Consider the following 22432-nt stretch of genomic DNA (forward strand, 5'->3'; position numbering starts at 1 on the left):
CTAACCATAAGGTGGTAGATCGCTCTTACTTCAGACAAGACGAACATGCATAGCAACTCACATGAAATTCAACAATGAGTAGTTGATGGCGTCCCCAGTGAATATGGTTATCGCACAACGAGCAACTTAATAAGAGATAAAGTGCATAAGTACATATTCAATACCACAATAGTTTTTAAGCTATTTGTACCATGAGCTATATATTGTAAAGGTGAAGAATGGAAATTTAAAGGTAGCACTTCAAGCAATTTACTTTGGAATGGCGGAGAAATACCATGTAGTAGGTAGGTATGGTGGACACAAATGGCATAGTGGTTGGCTCAAGTATTTGGGATGCATGAGAAGTATTCCCTCTCGATACAAGGTTTAGGCTAGCAAGGCTATTTGAAACAAACACAAGGATGAAGCGGTGCAGCAAAACTCACATAAAAGACATATTGAAAACATTATAAGACTCTACACCGTCTTCCTTGTTGTTCAAACTCAATACTAGAAATTATCTAGACCTTAGAGAGACCAAATATGCAAACCAAATTTTAGCATGCTCTATGTATTTCTTCATTAATGGGTGCAAAGCATATGATGCAAGAGTTTAAACATGAGCACAACAATTGCCAAGTATCACATTATCCAAGACATTATAGAAAATTACTACATGTATCATTTTACAATTCCAACCATATAACAATTTAACGAAGAAGAAACTTCGCCATGAATACTATGAGTAGAGCCTAAGGACATACTTGTCCATATGCTACAGCGGAGCGTGTCTCTCTCCCACAAAGTGAATGCTTGGATCCATTTTATTCAAACAAAACAAAAACAAAAACAAACCGACGCTCCAAGAAAAGCACATAAGATGTGATGGAATAAAAATATAGTTTCAGGGGAGGAACCTGATAATATTGTCGATGAAGATGGGGATGCCTTGGGCATCCCCAAGCTTAGACGCTTGAGTCTTCTTGATATATGCAGGGGTGAACCACCGGGGCATCCCCAAGCTTAGAGCTTTCACTCTCCTTGATCATGTTGTATCATCTCCCTCTCTTGATCCTTGAAAACTTCCTCCACACCAAACTTAGAACAACTCATTAGAGGGTTAGTGCACAATCAAAATATACATGTTCAGAGGTGACATAATCATTCGTAACACTTCTGGACATTGCACAAAGCTACTGAAAGTCAATGGAATCGAAATATCCATCGAACATAACAAAACAGGCAATGCGAAATAAAAGGCAGAATCTGTCAAAAACAGAACTGTTCGTATTGACGAATTTTACCGAGGCACCAGACTTGCTCAAATGAAAATGCTCAAATTGAATGAAAATTGCGTACATATCTGAGGATCACTCACGTAAATTGGCATAATTTTCTGAGTTACCTACAGAGAAAACAGCCCAGATTCGTGATAGCAAAGAAATCTGTTTCTGCGCAGTAATCCAAATCTAGTATGAACTTTACTATCAACGACTTTACTTGGCACAACAAAACACTAAACTAAGATAAGGAGAGGTTGCTACAGTAGTAAACAACTTCCAAGACACAAATATAAAACAAAATACTGTAGCAAAATAACACATGAGTTATCTCCCAAGAAGTTCTTTCTTTATAGCCATTAAGATGGGCTCAGCAGTTTTAATGATCCACTCGCAGGAAATAGTATTTGAAGCAAAAAGAGAGCTTCAAGAGGCAAATTCAAAACAAATTTAAGTCTAACATGCTTCCTATGAAGAGGAATCTTGTACACAAATGAATTCATGAAGAACAAAGTGACAAGCATAAGCGGATAAAACACGAGTAACTTCAAGATTCTCAACATAAAGAGGGGAAACTTAATATTATTAAGATGCATACGACCATATTTCACTCTCTCATAATAACTTTCAGTAGCATCATTGATGAAATCCACAATATACCCATCACTTAAAACATTCTTATCATGGTTCATATTCATAGAAGTATCATTAAATTTGGCATAAGAAGAGTTATTCTCATTAATAGTAATTGGAGCAAGATTATTATCAAGAATTTGAACATGGTAAACAAGTTGCATATTAAGGGAATTGTTTTTGGTAATCCAATCATGACTATGACAAGCCTCATAAGGATAGTTATAACCTATATCATAGCATTCTTTATAATAATTATCAAAGATCGGAGGCACAGTGTCATCATAAGAAATAGAATAGTTATCTTTTACAGTCGGTTTATCTGTGTCCACACCATCATTGTTATTAGAAGGAGATGTATCAAGAACATAATGACCAGTAGCAAAAGGATTTTCAAACACTTCTTCCCCAAGCTTAGAGCTTTCTATATCATTATGGGAGGAAGCATGGATAGCACTGACACTATGGCAATTATTATCATCATCATCTTCAGAATTAGTTTCCCAGAGATTTGCAATATCAAAAGTAGTGTGCTCATTCAAATCATAATCGCTAATGTATGTAAAGGGCATAGGAAGATCATCGTATTTAGATTCATTATCACAATAATCATTAGGAGCAACATACTTACGGTTACCTAGCGTTATCTCATTCATGCGGGGATACGCCGTTACCTCTTTCCTTTTATTCTCCTTCTTCTTCTTCTTCGTTCCCTTTTTCTTCTTCTTCTTCTCTTCCTTCTCCTCGTTCCCTTCTTTAGGAGGAAGAGGCTTGAAGGGTGGCTTGTCCGCATAACCTGATTTACTTTCAGAAACAATAGAAGAAACTTGGGAGGATCCCTCCTTTTCATTAATTAGTTGAAAACACACAGCGGTCCTATCCTATTTTGGCAAGGTGTCATCTTCTAAAATATTTTGTATGTAAGTATTTGTATGGCTATTATCAATGCAATAAGAAAAACACCCATGCAGGACATCATCAATATCAAGATCACTCATATGTAACAAAGAGATTTTTCTCGACAGTTCTTCACACCCCAAAAATAAAGTAAGTTCATCATGCTGATTAGGAGTAATTTCATCATCACAATACAAATTTGCAGCACTCATTGGGTTCAAATTATCATTGGAGGAGCATTAAAAATTAAAATGACCCACTTCATGGCAAACTTCACAAATAAAAGGATAGAGGGCACAAACTTTTTTACCAAGATCATCTAAAGCCCTAAACCACTTTCTAGTTTTTTCATTAGCATGATGGATACAATATCCATCTTTGATTTGATTAATTCCACAAGGTCTATGTATTCCACAAAAATTAACATGCTTATAAGAAATAGCATTCTTAGGAGTTTGAGCATGCTTATTGCAATAATTAACAACAGTTTCATTCTTCATGCAAGCCTCTTTAAAAGGTTCATGATACTTATCAAAATTCTTCTTAGGCAATTAAAAATGAGAAGCAAAGGCTTTATAAAGATTTGCAGCAACTTGAGAGTCAAGACCATAAGTAGCACTCATATTTCGAAATTTATCGGTATCCATAAAAGCTTCAATGCATTCATAATCATAATTTATACCTGACTCTTCACCTTTGTTGTTCTCCCATCCTTCAGCGTTCTCCTCAATCCGATCAAGAAGATCCCACCTAGCTTCAACCTCCTTGCTTGTGAAAGATCCCTCCGAACAGGCATCCAGATAGTCCTTGTGTTGTCCTGAAAGCCTCGCATAAAAATTATTAACAATAACATTACGGGGGAGCTCATGAATGGGACATTTGAGCATTAGTGACTTCAATCTCCCCCACGCTTGAGAAATACTCTCTCCATCACGAGGATAAAAGTTATAAATATAATTCCTATCAATATGCACTTCATGAGGAGGATAAAATTTAGAATAAAAGAGAGGTACAATTTCCTCCCAACCAAGAGAATGACTATTCTCCAACAATTTATACCAATGCGCCGCTTTACCAGACAGCGAAATAGAGAATAGCTTCTTCTTCACTTCATCCATAGAGATACCTGCACACTTGAATAACCCGCATAATTCATGCAAAAACAGTAAATGATCTCCAGGATGGATAGTTCCATCCCCTTTATAGCGGTTATCCATAACGCGTTCAATAATTTTCATAGGTATTTTATACGGAATACTTTCAGCAGGTGGATTTAAAATATCAGAAGCATCATTAGAGTTATCGCATATGGGAGATAAAGCATTATCAGAATAAATTTTCTCCCCTAAAGATGGGAAGCCAAAAAGATCACAGAAACTAGCTTCCCCAAGTTTAGACTTATTCATAGCATTAGCAGTGATTGCGTTCATACCAATAATACTGCTACTAGCATGCAAATGAGGTTCCATAGGTTCTTTAATTTTCGCATCACACAATTCATGTCTTAGCTTAGGAAATAAATTAAGAAGCTCATAGTTATATTCCATTATGCCTAACTAGTGTAAAACAAGAAACAAAAAGATGCAATTGCAGGATCTAAAGGAAATAGCTTCGAGCACAAACACAATGGCGCCAGAAAATTACTTTACCTGGAACCAGCGTATGAGTGCCTTTTACCTTTCCTCCCCGGCAACGGCGCCAGAAAAGTGCTTGATGTCTACGGGAGCTTCTGTTCTTGTAGACAGTGTTGGGCCTCCAAGAGCAGAGGTTTGTAGAACAACAGCAAGTTTCCCTTAAGTGGATCACCCAAGGTTTATCGATCTCAGGGAGGAAGAGGTCAAAGATATCCCTCTCAAGCAACCCTGCAACCACAAAGCAAGAAGTCTCTTGTGTCCCCAACACACCTAATAGGTGCACTAGTTCGGCGAAGAGATAGTGAAATACAGGTGGTATGAATAAGCAGTAGCAACGGCACCAGAAAAGTGCTTTGCCCAGGACAGTAAACAAGCAGTAGTAACGCAGCAGTAGTAACGCAGTAAAACAGTAAACAAATGGAGATTCGATGCTTGGAAGCAAGGCCCAGGGATCCTGCTTTCACTAGTGGACACTCTCAACAATGATCACATAATAGGACTACTCTACACTCTTTTGTTGGATGATGAACACCGCTAAATGTGTAGGATTACACGAACCCTCAATGCCGGAGTTAACAAGCTCCACAATATTCAATGTTCATATTTAAATAACCTTAGAGTGTAAGATAGATCAACACAATTACACCAAGAACTAACATAGCATGCACACTGTCACCATCACACTATGAAGGAGGCATAGATCACATCAATACTATCATAGCAATAGTTAACTTCATAATCTACAAGAGATTACAATCATAGCCTACGCCAAGTACTAACACGGATGCACACACTGTCACCATTACACCGTGCAGGAGGAATAAAACTACTTTAATAACATCACTAGAGTAGCACATAGAATAGTAGTGATACAAAACTCATATGAATCTCAATCATGTAAAGCAGCTCATGAGATTATTGTATTGAGGTACATGGGAGAGAGATGAACCACATAGCTACAGCGGAGCCCTCAGCCTCGGGGGTGGATTACTCCCTCCTCATCATGGAGGCAGCGATGGCGGTGAAGATGGCGGTGAAGACGGCGGTGGAGATGGCTCCGGGGGCAATTCCCCGTCCCGGCAGGGTGCCGAAACAGAGAGTTCTGTCCCCCGAATTAGAGTTTTGCGACGGTGGCGGCGCCCCTGGAGTCTTTCTGGAGTTTCATCAATTGGTACTGCGTTTTTAGGTCGAAAGGGGTTTTATAGGCGAAGAGGCGGCGCAGGAGGGCTGACAGGGTGGCCTCACCCTAGGCCGGCGCGGCCAGGGTCTGGCCCGCTGATACGCGTACAGCACGCGTCCGTTGGGAACCCCAAGAGGAAGGTGTGATGCGTACAGCGGCAAGTTTTCCCTCAGTATGAAACCAAGGTTTATCGAACCAGTAGGAGCCAAGAAGCACGTTGAAGGTTGATGGCGGCGGGATGTAGTGCGGCGCAACACCAGAGATTCCGGCGCCAACGTGGAACCTGCACAACACAACCAAAGTACTTTGCCCCAACGAAACAGCGAGGTTGTCAATCTCACCGGCTTGCTGTAACAAAGGATTAGATGTATAGTGTGGATGATGATTGTTTGCAGAAAAACAAGAGAACAAAGTATTGGCAAAGAGATTGTATTTTAGTATAGAGAATTGGACCGGGGTCCACAGTTCACTAGAGGTGTCTCTCCCATAAGATAAACAACATGTTGGGTGAACAAATTACAGTTGGGCAATTGACAAATAAAGAGGGCATGACCATGCACATACATATTATGATGAGTATAGTGAGATTTAATTGGGCATTACGACAAAATACATAGACCGCTATCCAGCATGCATCTATGCCTAAAAAGTCCACCTTCAGGTTATCATCCGAACCCCCTCCAGTATTAAGTTGCTAACAACAGACAATTGCATTAAGTATTGCGCATAATGTAATCAGTAACTACATCCTTGAACATAGCACCAATGTTTTATCCCTAGTGGCAACAGCACATCCATAATCTTAGAGATTTCTGTCTCTTCCCCAGATTCACGGAGACATGAACCCACTATCGAGCATAAATACTCCCTCTTGGAGTTACAAGCATCTACTTGGCCAGAGCATCTACTAGTAACGGAGAGCATGCAAGATCATAAACAACACATAGACATAACTTTGATAATCAACGTAACAAGTATTCTCTATTCATCGGATCCCAACAAACGCAACATATAGAATTACAGATAGATGATCTTGATCATGTTAGGCAGCTCACAAGATCCGACAATTAAGCACAATGGGGAGAAGACAACCATCTAGCTACTGCTATGGACCCATAGTCCAGGGGTAGACTACTCACACATCACTCCGGAGGCGACCATGGCGGCGTAGAGTCCTCCGGGAGATGATTCCCCTCTCCGGTAGGGTGCCGGAGGCGATCTCCTGAATCCCCCGAGATGGGATTGGCGGCGGCGGCGTCTCGATGGGTTTTCCGTATCGTGGCTCTCTGATCTGGGGGTTTCGCGACGAGAGGCTTTAAGTAGGCGGAAGGGCAGGTCGGGGGCCACACGAGGGCCCCACACCACAGTCGGCGCGGCCAAGGGCAGGCGCGCCGCCTAGGGTTTGGGCGCCTCGTGGACCCACTTCGTCTCCTCTTCGGTCTACGGAAGCTTCGTGGCAAAATAGGACCCTGGGCGTTGATTTCGTCCAATTCCGAGAATATTTCGTTACTAGGATTTACGAAACCAAAAACAGCAGAAAACTTGACAAGCGGCACTTCGGCATCTTGTTAATAGGTTAGTTCCAGAAAATGCACGAATATGACATAAAGTGTGCATAAAACATGTAGATAACATCAATAATGTGGCATGGAACACAAGAAATTATCGATACGTCGGAGACGTATCAGCATCCCCAAGCTTAGTTCTGCTCGTCCCGAGCAGGTAAAACGATAACAAAGATAATTTCTGGAGTGACATGCCATCATAACCTTGATCATACTATTTGTAAAGCATATGTAGTGAATGCAGCGATCAAAACAATGTATATGACATGAGTAAACAAGTGAATCATAAAGCAAAGACTTTTCATGAATAGTACTTCAAGACAAGCATCAATAAGTCTTGCAGAAGAGTTAACTCATAAAGCAATAAATCAAAGAAAAGGTATTGAAGCAACACAAAGGAAGACTAAGTTTCAGCGGTTGCTTTCAGCTTGTAACATGTATATCTCATGGATATTGTCAACATAGAGTAATATAATAAGTGCAATATGCAAGTATATAGGAATCAATGCACAGTTCACACAAGTGTTTGCTTCTTGAGGTGGAGAGAAATAGGTGAACTGACTCAACATGAAAGTAAAAGAATAGTCCTCCATAGAGGAAAAGCATCGATTGCTATATTTGTGCTAGAGCTTTGATTTTGAAAACATGAAACAATTTTGTCAACGGTAGTAATAAAGCATATGTATCATGTAAATTATATCTTACAAGTTGCAAGCCTCATGCATAGTATACTAATAGTGCCCGCACCTTGTCCTAATTAGCTTGGACTACCGGATCATTGATACGTCCAATTTGCATCACTATTTTATATCATAATTTGCTGTTATTCATTGATATATTTCATATTGGGACACAATACTTATGTTATTTCATCTATTTTGCATGTTTCATCATTATTGGAGGATCAAGCACCGGAGCCAGGATTCTGCTGGAAAAAGCACCGTCAGAACGCAATATTTCGGAAGATCAACTGTGGAAGGAAATTATACCAAAAATCCTATTTTTCAAGATGACGAAGGAAGCCAGAAGGAGGAGCCAGCTGGACCCAAGGTGGGCCCACACCATAGGGCGGCGCGGCCCATGGCCTGGCCGCGCCACCATGTGGTGTGGGGGGCCCACAGCCCCTTTCGCCTCCTTTTCTTCGCGAAACCCTTTGTCCCGAAAACCTAAGCCACAGAGGGTACCTCACGAAGAGTTACAGCCGCCTCTGCGGGGCGGAGAACACCAGAGAGAAAAGAGCTCTCCGGCGGGCAGGAATCCGCCGGGGAAATTCCCTCCCGGAGGGGGAAATCGACGCCATCGTCACCGTCATCGAGCTGGACATCATCTCCATCACCATCATCATCATCTCCACCATCATCACCGCCGTCTCCACCGCTGGACACCATCACCGCCGTAGCAATTTGGGTTTGATCTTGATTGTTTGATAGGGGAAACTCTCCCGGTATCGATTTCTACTTGTTGTTGATGCTATTAAGTGAAACCATTGAACCAAGTCTATGTTCAGATTGTTATTCATCATCATATCACCTCTGATCATGTTCCATATGATGTCTCGTGAGTAGTTCGTTTAGTTCTTGAGGACATGGGTGAAGTCTAAATGTTAGTAGTGAATTATGGTTGAGTAATATTCAATGGTATGATATTTAAGTTGTGGTGTTATTCTTCTAGTGGTGTCATGTGAACGTCGACTACATGACACTTCACCATTTATGGGCCTAGGGGAATGCATCTTGTATTCGTTTGCCAATTGCGGGGTTGCCGGAGTGACAGAAACCTAAACCCCCGTTGGTATATCGGTGCAGGAGGGATCGCAGGATCTCTGAGTTTAAGGCTGTGGTTAGATTTATCTTAATTACTTTCTTGTAGTTGCGGATGCTTGCAAGGGGTATAATCACAAGTATGTATTAGTCCTAGGAAGGGCGGTACATTAGCATAGGTTCACCCACACAACACTTATCATAACAATGAAGATTATTTAGCCGTATGTAGCGAAAGCACTAGACTAAAATCCCGTGTGTCCTCGAGAACGTTTGGTCATTATAAGTAAACAAACCGGCTTGTCCTTTGTGCTAAAAAGGATTGGGCCACTCGCTGCAATTGTTACTCTCGCACTTTACTTACTCGTACTTTATTCAACTGTTACATCAAAACCCCCCGAATACTTGTCTGTGAGCATTTACAGGGAATCCTTCAACGAAACTGCTTGTCAACACCTTCTGCTCCTCGTTGGGATCGACATTCTTACTTATCGAAAATACTACGATACACCTCCTATACTTGTGGGTCATCAATACTATTTTCTGGCGCCGTTGCCGGGGAGTGAAGCGCTATTGGTAAGTGGAATTGGTAAGGAAAATCTTTACTGTTTGTGCTGATTTTATTTCTACCTGCTGCTATAAGTCATTATGGAGAGATCTTCTCTTCAATTTCTATTTGGGAAATCTACTACTACTGCAATTGTAGTGGATGAGGCGCCAGGTGAGGAAGTGATACCATATAAAATACCTATGAAAATTATTGAACGTGTTATGGATAACCGCTATGAAGGGGATGGAACTGTCCACCCTGGAGATCATTTATTGTTCTTACATGAATTATGCGGTTTATTCAAGTGTGCAGGTATTGCTATGGATGAAGTGAGGAAGAAACTATTCTCTTTATCGTTGTGCAGTAAGGCGGCGCATTGGTATAAATTCTCGGATAATGGGGATTCTCTTGAATGGAATGATATTGTGCCCCGGTTTTATTCTAAGTTCTATCCTCCAAGTGAAATTCACAAGGATCGGAATCGCATATATAATTTTTGGCCTCATGATGGAGAGAGTATTGCCCAAGCTTGGGGAGATTGAAGTCTTTAATGCTCAAATGCCCCATTCATGAGCTTCCTGGTAATGTTATTATTGATAATTTCTATGCAAGACTTTCTTTTCAAGACAAGACCTTGCTGGATACTTCCTGTTCTGGATCATTTACACGCAACAAAGAAGAGTTTAAGAGGGACCTTCTTGATCGGATCCAAGAAAATACTGAAGGTTGGGAGAACGACAAGGATAGAGAATCAGGTATAATTTATGATTATAAATGCATTGAAGCTTTTATGGATACTGATAAATTTCGTAATATGAGTGCTATATATGGTCTTGATTCTCAAGTTGCTGCAAATCTTTATAAAGCTTTTGCCTCTCATTATGAATTGCCAAAGAAGAATTTTGATAAGTATCATGAACCGTATAAAGATAAAATTGATTCATCTATTAATAAATGCGTTGTAGTTGAAACCGCTGATCATGTTATTCCTGAAGCTTATATTGAAAAAACTCCTTTCCCTGCTAAAATGAAGGAGTACTCTGTTATAAATAGTGTGGTTCATAAAAGTGAAAAGAAACCTGTAGAACCTGAAGAACAAATAAAAGTTGAACCATTGTTGCAATAGTTAAAGATCTTGTGACTGAAAATGTGGAGGATGGTCATATTATTTTCTGTGAAGATGCTTCTAATATTGTTTCACATCCTAATAAACCCAAACAAGTTAGTGTTCCTATGCTATCTGTTAGAATTGGTGATCATTGCTATTATGGATTATGTGATATTGGTGCAAGCGTTAGTGCTATTCCTTATGAGCTTTACACGGAGATTATGCACGAAATTGATTCTTGTGAACTTGAAGATATTGATGTGGTTATTCAGCTGGCTAATAGAGAAACTATTTCTCCAATTGGTATTGTTCGAGATGTGGAAGTTTTATGCGGTAAGATTAAATATCCTGCTGACTTTTTGGTACTTGGTTCTGCTGCTAGTGATTATTGTCCTATTATTTTTGGTAGACCTTTTCTAAATACTTGTGGAGCTATTATAGATTGCAAGAAAGAGAAAATTTTGACTAAATTTACTGGTGAATCTTATGAGTTTAACTTCTCTAAATTTACCAAAACTCCTTATAAAGCTGATTTGCCTAGTAATGATTTTAAAATGGAACAGTGTGCATCTATTGTTCTTGTTCCTAATAATCCTTTGCAGCAACATTTGGAGGATAGCGAGAGTGAAGTTTTTAGGAAAGAAAGAGATGAGCTTGAGGAAATTTTCCTCCGCCAACCTATTCTCAAGCACGATTTACTGGTGGAAGATTTGGGTATAACACCGCCACCAAAGGAAGATCCTGTTTTTGAATTAAAGCCTTTGCCTGATAATCTTAAATATGCTCATATTGATGATAAGAAAATATATCCTGTTATTATTAGTTCTAAGCTTTCAGAGATTGAAGAAGAAAGGTTATTGGAAATATTGAAGAAACATCGAGGAGCTATTGGCTATACTCTTGATGATTTGAAAGGGATTTCTCCTTCTATTTGCCAACATGCTATTAATATGGAAGATGATGCAAAGCCTGTTGTTGAACATCAGCGTCGTCTAATTCCGAAGATGAAGGAAGTGGTAAGGAATGAGGTATTAAGACTTCTCGAAGCTGGTATTATATATCCTATTGCTGATAGTAGATGGGTTAGTCCTGTGCATTGCGTTCCCAAGAAAGGAGGAATGACTGTTGTGCCTAATGATAATGATGAGCTCATCCCTCAAAGAGTAGTTGTAGGATATAGAATGTGCATTGATTTTCGAAAAGTTAATAAAGTTACTAAGAAAGATCATTACCCTTTACCATTTATTGATCAAATGCTAGAAAGATTGTCTAAAAATACTCATTTTTGCTTTCTTGATGGTTATTACGGGTTTTCACAAATTCTTTGTTAAAACTAAAGATCAAGAGAAAACCACTTTTACTTGTCCTTATGGAACTTATGCTTATAGACGCATGCCTTTTGGTTTATGTAATGCTCCTGCTACTTTTCAAAGATGCATGTCTGCAATTTTTCATGGTTTTTGCGAGAGTATTGTAGAGGTATTCATGGATGATTTTTCCGTCTATGGGAATTCTTTTGATAGTTGCTTGCGAAACCTTGATAAAGTTTTGCACAGATGTGAAGAAACTAACCTTGTTCTTAATTGGGAGAAATGCCACTTTATGGTTAATGAAGGAATTGTATTGGGACATAAAAATTTTGAGAGAGGCATTGAAGTTGATAGAGCCAAAGTTGAAGCAATTGAGAAGATGCCCTACCCGAGGGATGTTAAAGGTATTCGTAGTGTTCTTGGTCATGCTGGGTTTTATAGGAGATTTATTAAAGATTTCTCCAAGATTTCAAAGCCTCTTACTAATCTTCTTCAAAAAGATGTACCTTTTGTTTTTGATGATGATTGTAAGGAAGCTTTTGAAACTCTTAAGAAAGCCTTAACAACTGCTCCTATAGTTGAACCTCCTGATTGGAACTTACCATTTGAAATTATGTGTGATGCTAGTGATTTTGCTGTAGGCGCTGTTCTTGGACAGCGGGTAAACAAAAAACTGAATGTTATTCATTATGCTAGTAAAACTCTTGATGTTGCTCAAAGAAATTATGCTACTACTGAAAAGGAACTATTAGCTGTAGTCTTTGCTTGTGATAAGTTTAGATCTTATATTGTTGATTCAAAAGTTACGATTCATCTTGATCATCTTTGCAATTAGATACCTTATGACAAAGAAAGATGCTAAGCCGAGGCTTATTAGATGGGTACTTCTTTTGCAAGAATTTGATTTACATATTGTAGATAGGAAAGGTGCTGATAATCCTGTTGCTGATAATTTGTCTAGATTGGAAAATATTGCTTATGATCCTGTTCCTGTTAATGATAGTTTTCCAAATGAACAATTAGCTGTAATAAAGGTGAGCTCGCGAGACAGTCCTTGGTATGCTGATTATGCTAACTTTATTGTTTCCAAGTATTTGCCTCCAACTTTTTCAGCTCAGCAAAGGAGGAAATTCTTTTATGACTTGAGGCATTATTTCTGGGATGACCCACACTTATATAAAGAAGGAGTGGATGGTATTATGCGAAGATGTGTTCCCGAATATGAACAACAAGAGATATTGAGTAAATGTCATGGTAGTGCTTATGGAGGACATCACGCCGGAGAAAGAACCGCGCAAAAGGTTCTACAATCAGGTTTTTATTGGCCAACTCTCTTCAAGGATGCGAGAAAATTTATTTTATCTTGTGATGAATGCCAAAGGGTTGGTAATATCTCCAGACGTAATGAAATGCCTATGAATTATACTCTTGTTATTGAACCGTTTGATTGTTGGGGATTTGACTTTATGGGACCTTTTCCGTCTTCAGAAGGTAACACTCATATACTTGTTGCTGTTGATTATGTTACTAAATGGGTGGAAGCCATACCTACAAAAAGTGCTGATGGTGAGACCTCTTTAAGAATGCTTTTAGACATTATTTTTCCTAGATTTGGAGTGCCTAGATATATTATGACTGATGGAGGTTCTCATTTTATTCATGGAGGTTTTAGAAAAACTCTTGCTAGATATGGTATTAATCATAGAATTGCTTCCGCTTATCATCCTCAAACTAGTGGGCAAGTAGAATTATCAAATAGAGAGATTAAATCTATTTTGGGAAAGACTGTTAATCACTACAAGAAAAGTTCTGATAGACAACGTATCAAAATCGTCCGCTAAGGGGTATTTTTCGTCGCCTATGGGCCTAACCCGACGATATGGGTTCTGTTGTGGAAACTGCGTCAGGCAAAGTCCTACGACGATTTTTTCGGTCCGTCGCGCTTGGGCGCCCTTCCGCCACGGAAAATCGGACCGTTGCCCAAGTGTTTCCGGGAGCCCGTTGACTGCTGACGTCATGCAACCGACACGTGGTAGACGCAGATTAGCGCGATTAATGGCGTTAACCGGCTGAAACCCCGTGGTAGATGGTAGGCCCACACGAGGCCTGCCACGTCTTAAGCGGGCCGGCCCATTAAGTTTACGGGCCGGGCCAGCTGACTTAGTTTGACCGGTCAACTATATAGCTGGGCTGGTCCATTAGTTACGTGGGCCGGGCCTAACCTCTAAAGTTGACTGGTCAAAACTTTAATGGGCCGGCCCACTAAGCATGTGGGCCGGGCCGAATGCACTCGTTTGACCGGTCAACAGGCAAAAGGGCCGGCCCACAAGACATGTGGGACCCACTTTCCTGGTATCGGGCCGGCCCATTTACAAAGTGGGGTCCACATTAAGGCAACTGGGCCGGCCCAAGAAGTTATTGGGCCAGCCCAATTAGCATGTGGGTCCCACTTTCCTGCTATCGGGCCGGCCCATTTAGTACGTGGGGTCCACATTTAATCAAATGGGCTGGCCCAACAAGCCAGTGGGCCGGGCCAAAAGCACCGGTGGGTCCCACTTTCCTGTTAAAGGGCCAGCCCATTTAGTATGTGGGGTCCTCCATATAGCAAGTGGGCCGGCCCAACAAGATAGTGGGTCGGGCCAAAAACACAGGTGGGTCCCATTTTCCCGTTAAAGGGCTGGCCCATTTAGTATGTGGGGTCCACCATATAGCAAGTGGGCCGGCCCAAGAAGATAGTGGGCCGGGCCAAAACACTGGTGGGTCCCACTTTCCTGTTAAAGGGCCGGCCCATTTAGTATGTGGGGTCCACCGTATAGTAAGTGGGCCGGCCCAACGTACTAGTGGGCCGGGCCAAAAACACAGGTGGGTCCCACTTTCCTGTTAAAGGGCCGGCCCATTTAGTATGTGGGGTCCACCATATAGCAAGTGGGCCGGCCCAACACGCTAGTGGGCCGGGCCAAAAACACAGGTGGGTCCCACTTTCGTCTTAAAGGGCCGGCCCGTTTAGTATGTGGGGACCACCACAAAAGCAATTGGGCTGGCCCAACTAGTTAGTGGGCCGGCCCAGTAGTGGGTGGGGTCCACCTTAAAGCAAGTGGGCCGGCCCAATAAAAGTGTGGGGTCCACAGTAAATCAAGTGGGCTGGCCCAATAAGTAAGTGGGCCAGCCCGTTTAGTTGCTGTTTATATGCCGGCGTAAAAGGCGCTTTAGGATTTTGCGGGCCGGCAAGTATGTGATTTCGCTTAATTGGGCCGTCTAAGGGATAGGAATTCGTGATTTAGATACTGAGAATATTTACGCAGCATTGATTTCTGTCGGATAGCCTCACTTACCACAAGCACCAAAGAAAAAATGCGCGAAAGAACTATAAAAACTAACTAAATATTACATCAGCTGCAAGGCTTTGAAAAAATATTACAGAACCCAGAGAAATTGAATGGTAATTAAACCTAGCAATACAATGAAGCGATCCGGCAATCTTTTAAGTTGTCCATGCGGCACCTATATACGAAACAAAGACATTACAAGTTAAGACATCAACAATGGAAACGCAAAGACAACTGCAATATTGTTTGCCAAAGAATTTGGAACTCATCATTTCGTCGTTATAACAAGATCATTGTAATGCGCACAATAAGCAAACAAAGAGTGCATGCCGCATACCAACAGCCAATATAACGAGCATGTTAGAATGAAGCAATGAGACTTACTACGTCGAGTCCCATGCAAACCAACATGTTCGGGGAGTACAAAATTGGCATGAACAACATAGTAGCATGCTATAAATTTTGTAACAACGATCGAGCAAGATGAAGTTATGATGGCTACATCTACGAGAGCGGGGAATGTAAACCAAAAATAGAAGTTACGATGGCAAAAGCTAAAGAGGAGGGAATGTGAACCAACATGTGCCAAGTGCAATTACTTCATTTTGGCCGTGAACTAAATAATACTCCTGAACTTATAGTGAAGGGGATGCAAATCAAGATGTTTCGGGATATAAACTTGTAATGAGCAACACAGAGAGGATCGTTAATGCTGGAGCTTAGGATGGACCGGATACGAGAATATAGTGGGATCACTGTGAACTTGTATAAGAGGGAATGCAAACCAATATGTTCAGCTTTCCATATGTGAGCGTCATGCCAAGTCGGAGAAACAAGTCAATAATGCAGTTTTTGAAGAACAAGATGGCACGCAAAATTATTATCTAGTAGTATGACAAGTTTATTTGTACTACGGGCTAGATAGCGAGTGATAGCATGCCAAACTAAGTCCTTACTTTGTTAGCTTACAATGAACTAGATACAAAACAATGGCATCACCTGTAGTACGGGGAATGCAAGCCAACATGTTCATGGAGTAAAAAATTGGCACAAACAACATAGTAGCAGGCCATAATTTTTGTAACAACGGCGGAGCAAGATAAAGTTATGATGGCTAGATCTACAGAGCAGGGAATGTAAGCCAAATATAGAAGTTACGATGCCAAAAGCTATAGAGCAGGGAATGCGAACCAACATGTGCAATTACTTAAAATTGGCCATGAACTAAATAATAGCGAGGATGTTACTATAATACCTATAATTTTTGTAACAACGGCGAGCAAGATAGAAGTTATGATGGCTACATCTACGAGCAGGGAATGCAAACCAAAATGTTCAATCGCTTAAAGTTAGCAATGAAGTAGAAAATAGCAATGTGTTACGGTCATAGCTAGGAATGAACTAAAAGAGCTTCGGACAAACAAGCATACGAACCCGAACATGGCGCTAAAACAAGGGACTTACATTAGGAGAAGCACTACGTGGGAGTCACGACAGATCTTCCTGGGGTTGATAGATCCGGTGATGAAGTACGCTACATGTGCTACTTGGGGTTGGAGAGACGGCCATTACACTTCATGATTACTCATCTCATCTGCAAAAACGTAACGGCGCGTCGTTAGCACAAACAGGTTCCCCAAGATTAAACAAGAACTTGCGGGCAAGCAATAGAACAGCGACAGTAGAAGAGTTTAGATCATGCAAGGCGCCGGTGAAGCAGATCCGGTTCATGCACAGCGGTGTCGGTGAGCAAGATACGATGCGGTGGACGACGGATCCGGCGAAGCGGCTCCGGTGGGGTGGACGATACCGCAGCTGAAGCGACTGCGGTAGGCTGCTTTGGATGAGCATATGGTTTCGAGGTTCGGCGGGGATGATCCGGTCCGGTTGATGACGGCGTCGATGAAGCGGCTCCGGCAGGCAGCCGGATGACGAGGATCGCGAGGGCTCGGGTAGGCCAGGGAAGTCCGGCGGGGATGTTCCGGTGCGGTGGTCGTGGAGGTGGGAGAGAGGGACTTGGGAAGTTCCGGTGGGTGGTCTGAAGGAAATGTATTTTTTTTGGGAGGGTTTCCGGGCTAGGGAGGTGGTGATCCAAAAAATGACGGGCAGACCCCCACCAACCGACTTTGCGCCATCTCCACGGGGGTAGAATGGGAATTTGGAAGCGTGTGAAATTTTTGTATTTTGTGGGCGGGAAGTTTTGCCGCTATGAGATTTTGAATTTGGCCACCGTCCAAGTATAATGATAAAAAATTGTGAGACCGTACTAGTACCTCTGTTCAAGGCCGAGTGCAAAATCAAATCATCATCACGTTGAAAATTTGTTACCAACTTACCATGATCATGATCTACCTGCGAAAATGGGCACATCCACTAAAACTTGCAAAGTATAATGATACAAATTTGTGAGACCGTACTAGTACTTATGTTCAAGGTCGAGTGCAACATCAAATCATCATTACATTGAAAATTGTGTTACCATGATCATGATATTTCTCTAAATTTGGCCCATCCGCTAAATCTCGCAAAGGATAATGATAAAAAAATGTGAGATTGTACTAGTTCTTATGTTCAAGGCCGAGTACAAGATCAAATCATCATCACGTTGAAATTTGTTACAATGATCATGACATATCTCTAAAATTGGTGCATCCGCTAAATCTTGCACGTGGCGCATCTCGGTGCGGAGCAACAGGTCGGTGCTATCAAGGTTGAGGCGTCGGTAGCGTCATCGGGCTCTCCTCTCTTGATAGATCTTCTACATGGCGCGGCGCACCACCCGCCGATAAGCAGTCACATGTGAGACCGAGGTGGAGACGTCCCCGGCATCCTCGAGGCGCGGCCGCCCTTCTACGAGCCAGCGTCGACTCAAGGTATGAATCCATGTGGTGCCTTAGATTTATTGTTCTTCTCTTATGATTATTTTGAGCCGAACATGTGTGCTCTTTCTCTGAATATATTGCTTGAAAAGCTTACCAAGTTACTTAAATTCACTTCGTTCTTAATCTTGCGAGCTAATATTGTTATTTTAATGAATGGTGGTACGCGCAAGCAGAATTATTTGTGGGTGTGTTGAGCTGTTAGGCATAAGTCGAAATCCTCATCTAAACGAGGCCTCAGCTTAACACATAAAAAAGGTGTTCAATCTCGCCCACAATACCCTCTTCTTTCCTCTCCCTTTATTGGAACTTGTTTTGCAGACAAGGAAAGTGGCACGTGTAATGTGAGTAAAACCCTCTTAGCCAAAATCATCTACGAGCAAGATTTTCTATATTGTAGATGCCCCAATTGACTCTCATCCCCAAAGTAGTTTTTTTATGTCATTATAGACTTCTTTACTGGATGTATACTATCGTACATGGCATGCATTTGCCTAATGAGCAGCATTGTATTGCTATTCTAGCCAACCTGATCGATATGTCAAGCTTCATGCACGAGATGCCATGTTTAATTTACTCCCTCGCTCTGATCCATATTTCTTGATGTGAAATGAATGTGAATCGGAGGAGTACTTTTCTTAGATAGTACTATATCATTTAAAAAAAAGTACTACTACATCACAAATGCATCAAAAGAGTACTACATCACAAGACCACCACGGTTGTACTAGTAGAGTTTAATGCTGAACTTCCAAAGGGATTAAGATTACACATATGAACTTTAAACATGACCAGGAGCATGAGGGCCAGCAGCAGGGGCGTTGACGTGGAGCAAGCTAGGCAAGACGTAATTCTGGAGGAAGAGGCCATATGATGCGTGCTTGGCCTTGGTTGCAGGGCGGTGTTTCCCCCTATGTACTTAGGCCTACACCCATCGCATGTTGGATCAGGCTGTGGATGTCCTTCTAGAGAAATTTGCCACATAATGGGCAAAATAGCTCCCCGCGCATGGAGAAACGAATTTCACCACCCTTCAACCGCTTGAGAACATAGCGGCTTTTCCGGTCCCTGCGCACCTTGTTGTTGTCCATGTCATCAGAATACTCCTATGAATTATTAAGTACTACATAATCAGGTTTTTTATGACAGATCGAATAAATACTCCACTAACATAATCAAACCTTAGAAACCCTAAAATTAAATGTGTAGAACAAGTAAATGGCAGAAGAAATCGTAATAAATCATGAGAAACCCGATGAACAACCATGAACATAAGCCACAACAATTGCAAGTCCACTAAGTATGAACACATAAATTTATTATATGACTACATGGCAGATTAGTCGAAATTAAACTAGAATCTGATCTTACGAATCGTAGAATCAATTACATCTACAAGAATAAGGTAGGATATCAAATCAATCAAGAACCAGGCTCGTGCAAACCATGTGAACAGCAATATGACACAAAGAGGGTTGGGACAGTTTCGGTAAAAGAGAAGTACCTCCTCGTCATCACCCTCAACATCCTCCTGGAACTGAACGTTTGGGCCGAAATCGTCGAAGGGGTCGAGGTTCGCGTCCAGCATCGGGCCTAGGAAGACCTCGCCGTGGTGGCCTGCAACGCCGTGCACATCTTCGGCGGGATAAACAACATTGGTATCCACCTTACGCTCGACGGTCGGGACGCCCGTTTCGACCGAGGTCGAAGAACCGGACAAGCGAGAGGAGACGAGCGGCATGGGTGCTCGGTGAAGCCTCACCCGTCGTGACGGCCAGGACGCCCATTTCGACCGAGGTCGAAGAATCCGACAAGCAGAGGAGACGAGCGGCCTGGGTGCCCGGTGAAGCCTCACCCACCGCGACGGCCACTACCGTAGAGGCATCCTCTGCGTGGGCGGTCTCCTATTGCTCCGCCTCGTATGCAATACCTATCTTCATGCTGCTGCGGTTGGAAACGGGAAAGTCGATGCCTCAGAGGTGCGGTGAGTGGATGGGGGGTTTTCACAGTGTGGGGGAGGCAAGTTGGGGGAGTGGAGAGGACGAGCTCGCGAGAGATGATGAGGCCGATTATGTTATAGCCTACGACTCTCTCGTATCCGATGAGTGGACGCGTGAAGTCATGCATGTACTCGACTTTCCACTTTACGGGAGACGTGTACGAAACTTTTTTTGGGACCATTTAACTTCATGTGGGACTCATGTATACCAATACTTCCAAACGTCATAAGTAATTCAAAATCATTCAGAATAATATGAGACCTTAACATTTTATTTTTTGTGTCAAATATTGTCTATGAAAAATAACATCCTTCAAAAAATAAATCCCCTATGCCAATCCGATCATGCCCGTCTACTCCAACTAGCTTCCTCGAGTAATTTGTCACCTTACATTCTTAAAATGAACCAAAATTTGGCACAGGGGTGCATCATCACATGGAAAATGATGTTACCATTCTGTCTTCCCATTTTTTTTGAATTTTTCAAAATTGTCATGCCCTAACGGAAAAAATGTACTCCTTCTAAGAAGCATGTATCAGAATGGCATTACCAAAACCTAGGGGTGGGGTGGGGGGAGGGGGGCACATGGTGGTGTGATGGTACATCACATTTGGACCACACAACACCATTTGGACCAACAAAAAAAAACACCCTACACAAACCCTGGTCAAAACTAGTTTGACCAATATTACAAAAGTTGTACGGAGTACATAATTCAGAAACCGTCAGAAATATACGAAGCATTCAGGAGTCCCCAAAGTCAGTGACTTTGAGTCACTTACAACTGTGGTCCACATATCAGTCACCCAAAGTCATGGCAAAGTCAGCTTGGCAAAGTCACCGACAGACAAAGCAAACGGTGAGCAGACAACTCCGTAGCACCGAAAAGACATCTCACGAGAAAAGGCTAGTACTACCTTTTCTTCCCGGATAAGCAAAAATAGCTGATCGGTGCGACGAAATGCACCAGGTCCGCAATGTACTCCAGCTATATAAGTGAAGCATGCCTACCACTGAAGAGGAAATTCAAGATTCCACCAGATCCCCATATCACTCTTTTGCATAAAACACGGACATATCTTTTGCACAATTCACCACTTGTTGGTCTAATCTATCGCAGCTTCCATCAGTTGGTCATCCAATTAACGATTTAACGGAGTAGAAAAATAAGCGGTGGAATTAGAAGTACTAGTAGCGAAATGTGCAAAATATACCGTCCTTCCCGAGGGGGTTTGTCCAGAAGAGGGCCGGATGACAATGTCCCGGGTGCATCCAGAAACGAGAGGGGTAGTTTCTAATACATGTAAGAAATTATTTTACAAAAAGGTACATATTAAGTAGTACAACTATTAGTACAGTACTACTATTTCGAGGGAAAATGCCATGTCGTGCGACCTCTAATCAATGAGTAGAAGTTGTAGGTGCGCATAACATGCATTGCTGAAAGCTGGTTCCACTGGAATTTGAGCTCAGCCGGGGCGGATTCTGCGAAGTTTGCCCGACGTCACTCATGTATCCCACCAAACTGCTCACTTCTTTCAATGTCTCTTCTCTTTCACTGCAGCTCTCCAATATCAGGTGCATCAACTTATCTTGTGCCTTCTGCCTCTCGAGAAGGGCAAGGATGGCGATGTCAGCATATTCAAGGTTCAACTTTTGGAGCTGTACTTTATCCTGAAGAAGGATTTTGTACTCTATATCAGACTTGTCTCTTTCGAGGCACACAGTCTTGAGTATGCTGCTGGCTTTCTCCGCTGATGCAATGTTCCTCTCTTTCTGCTTAATCAGCTCGTTCTTCAACATATCGCGCTCATTGCGAAGGCTGCAAATGAGCTCCACAAGAGTTTTCGAATTCTTCTTCTTGGCAGCCAAATCGTCTCGGAGGCGATCACACTCTAAGCTGAGCTCCTCGTTTTTTTCCATCAAGATGGCGACAGTGGTGTCGATAGTCGGCGCCGCTTCCTTCGGGGCGAAATCATCGGTAGCAAGTAAGCGCAAAGGAAGAAGAAGAAGAAGAAGAAGAAGAAGAAGAAGAAGATAACTACACAGTGCTTGGTGCTACCTCATTTCGCCGGGGTAGGGCCGGGTTGAAATCATCGGACGACGATGATTCCTTGGTCGTGGAAGTTGGTGCAGTACGGGCGTCGTTGGAACTTCCAACCCTTTAAGATGTATAACCATAGAGACTCTTAAAGAGCTTGAGCCCGGACAAGAAGAAACGAAAGTACATGGCGAAGGAAACTAACCCGGTGAGCACAGCACGGACGCGTTTCGGCGACGGCGGCAGCGGCGGCGACGGCGAGCCCACTTGGTTTCTGGAACCGTCTCTCG

The sequence above is a fragment of the Lolium perenne genome, chromosome 3 (assembly GCF_019359855.2).
Source record: "Lolium perenne isolate Kyuss_39 chromosome 3, Kyuss_2.0, whole genome shotgun sequence".
Taxonomy (NCBI): Eukaryota; Viridiplantae; Streptophyta; class Magnoliopsida; order Poales; family Poaceae; genus Lolium; species Lolium perenne.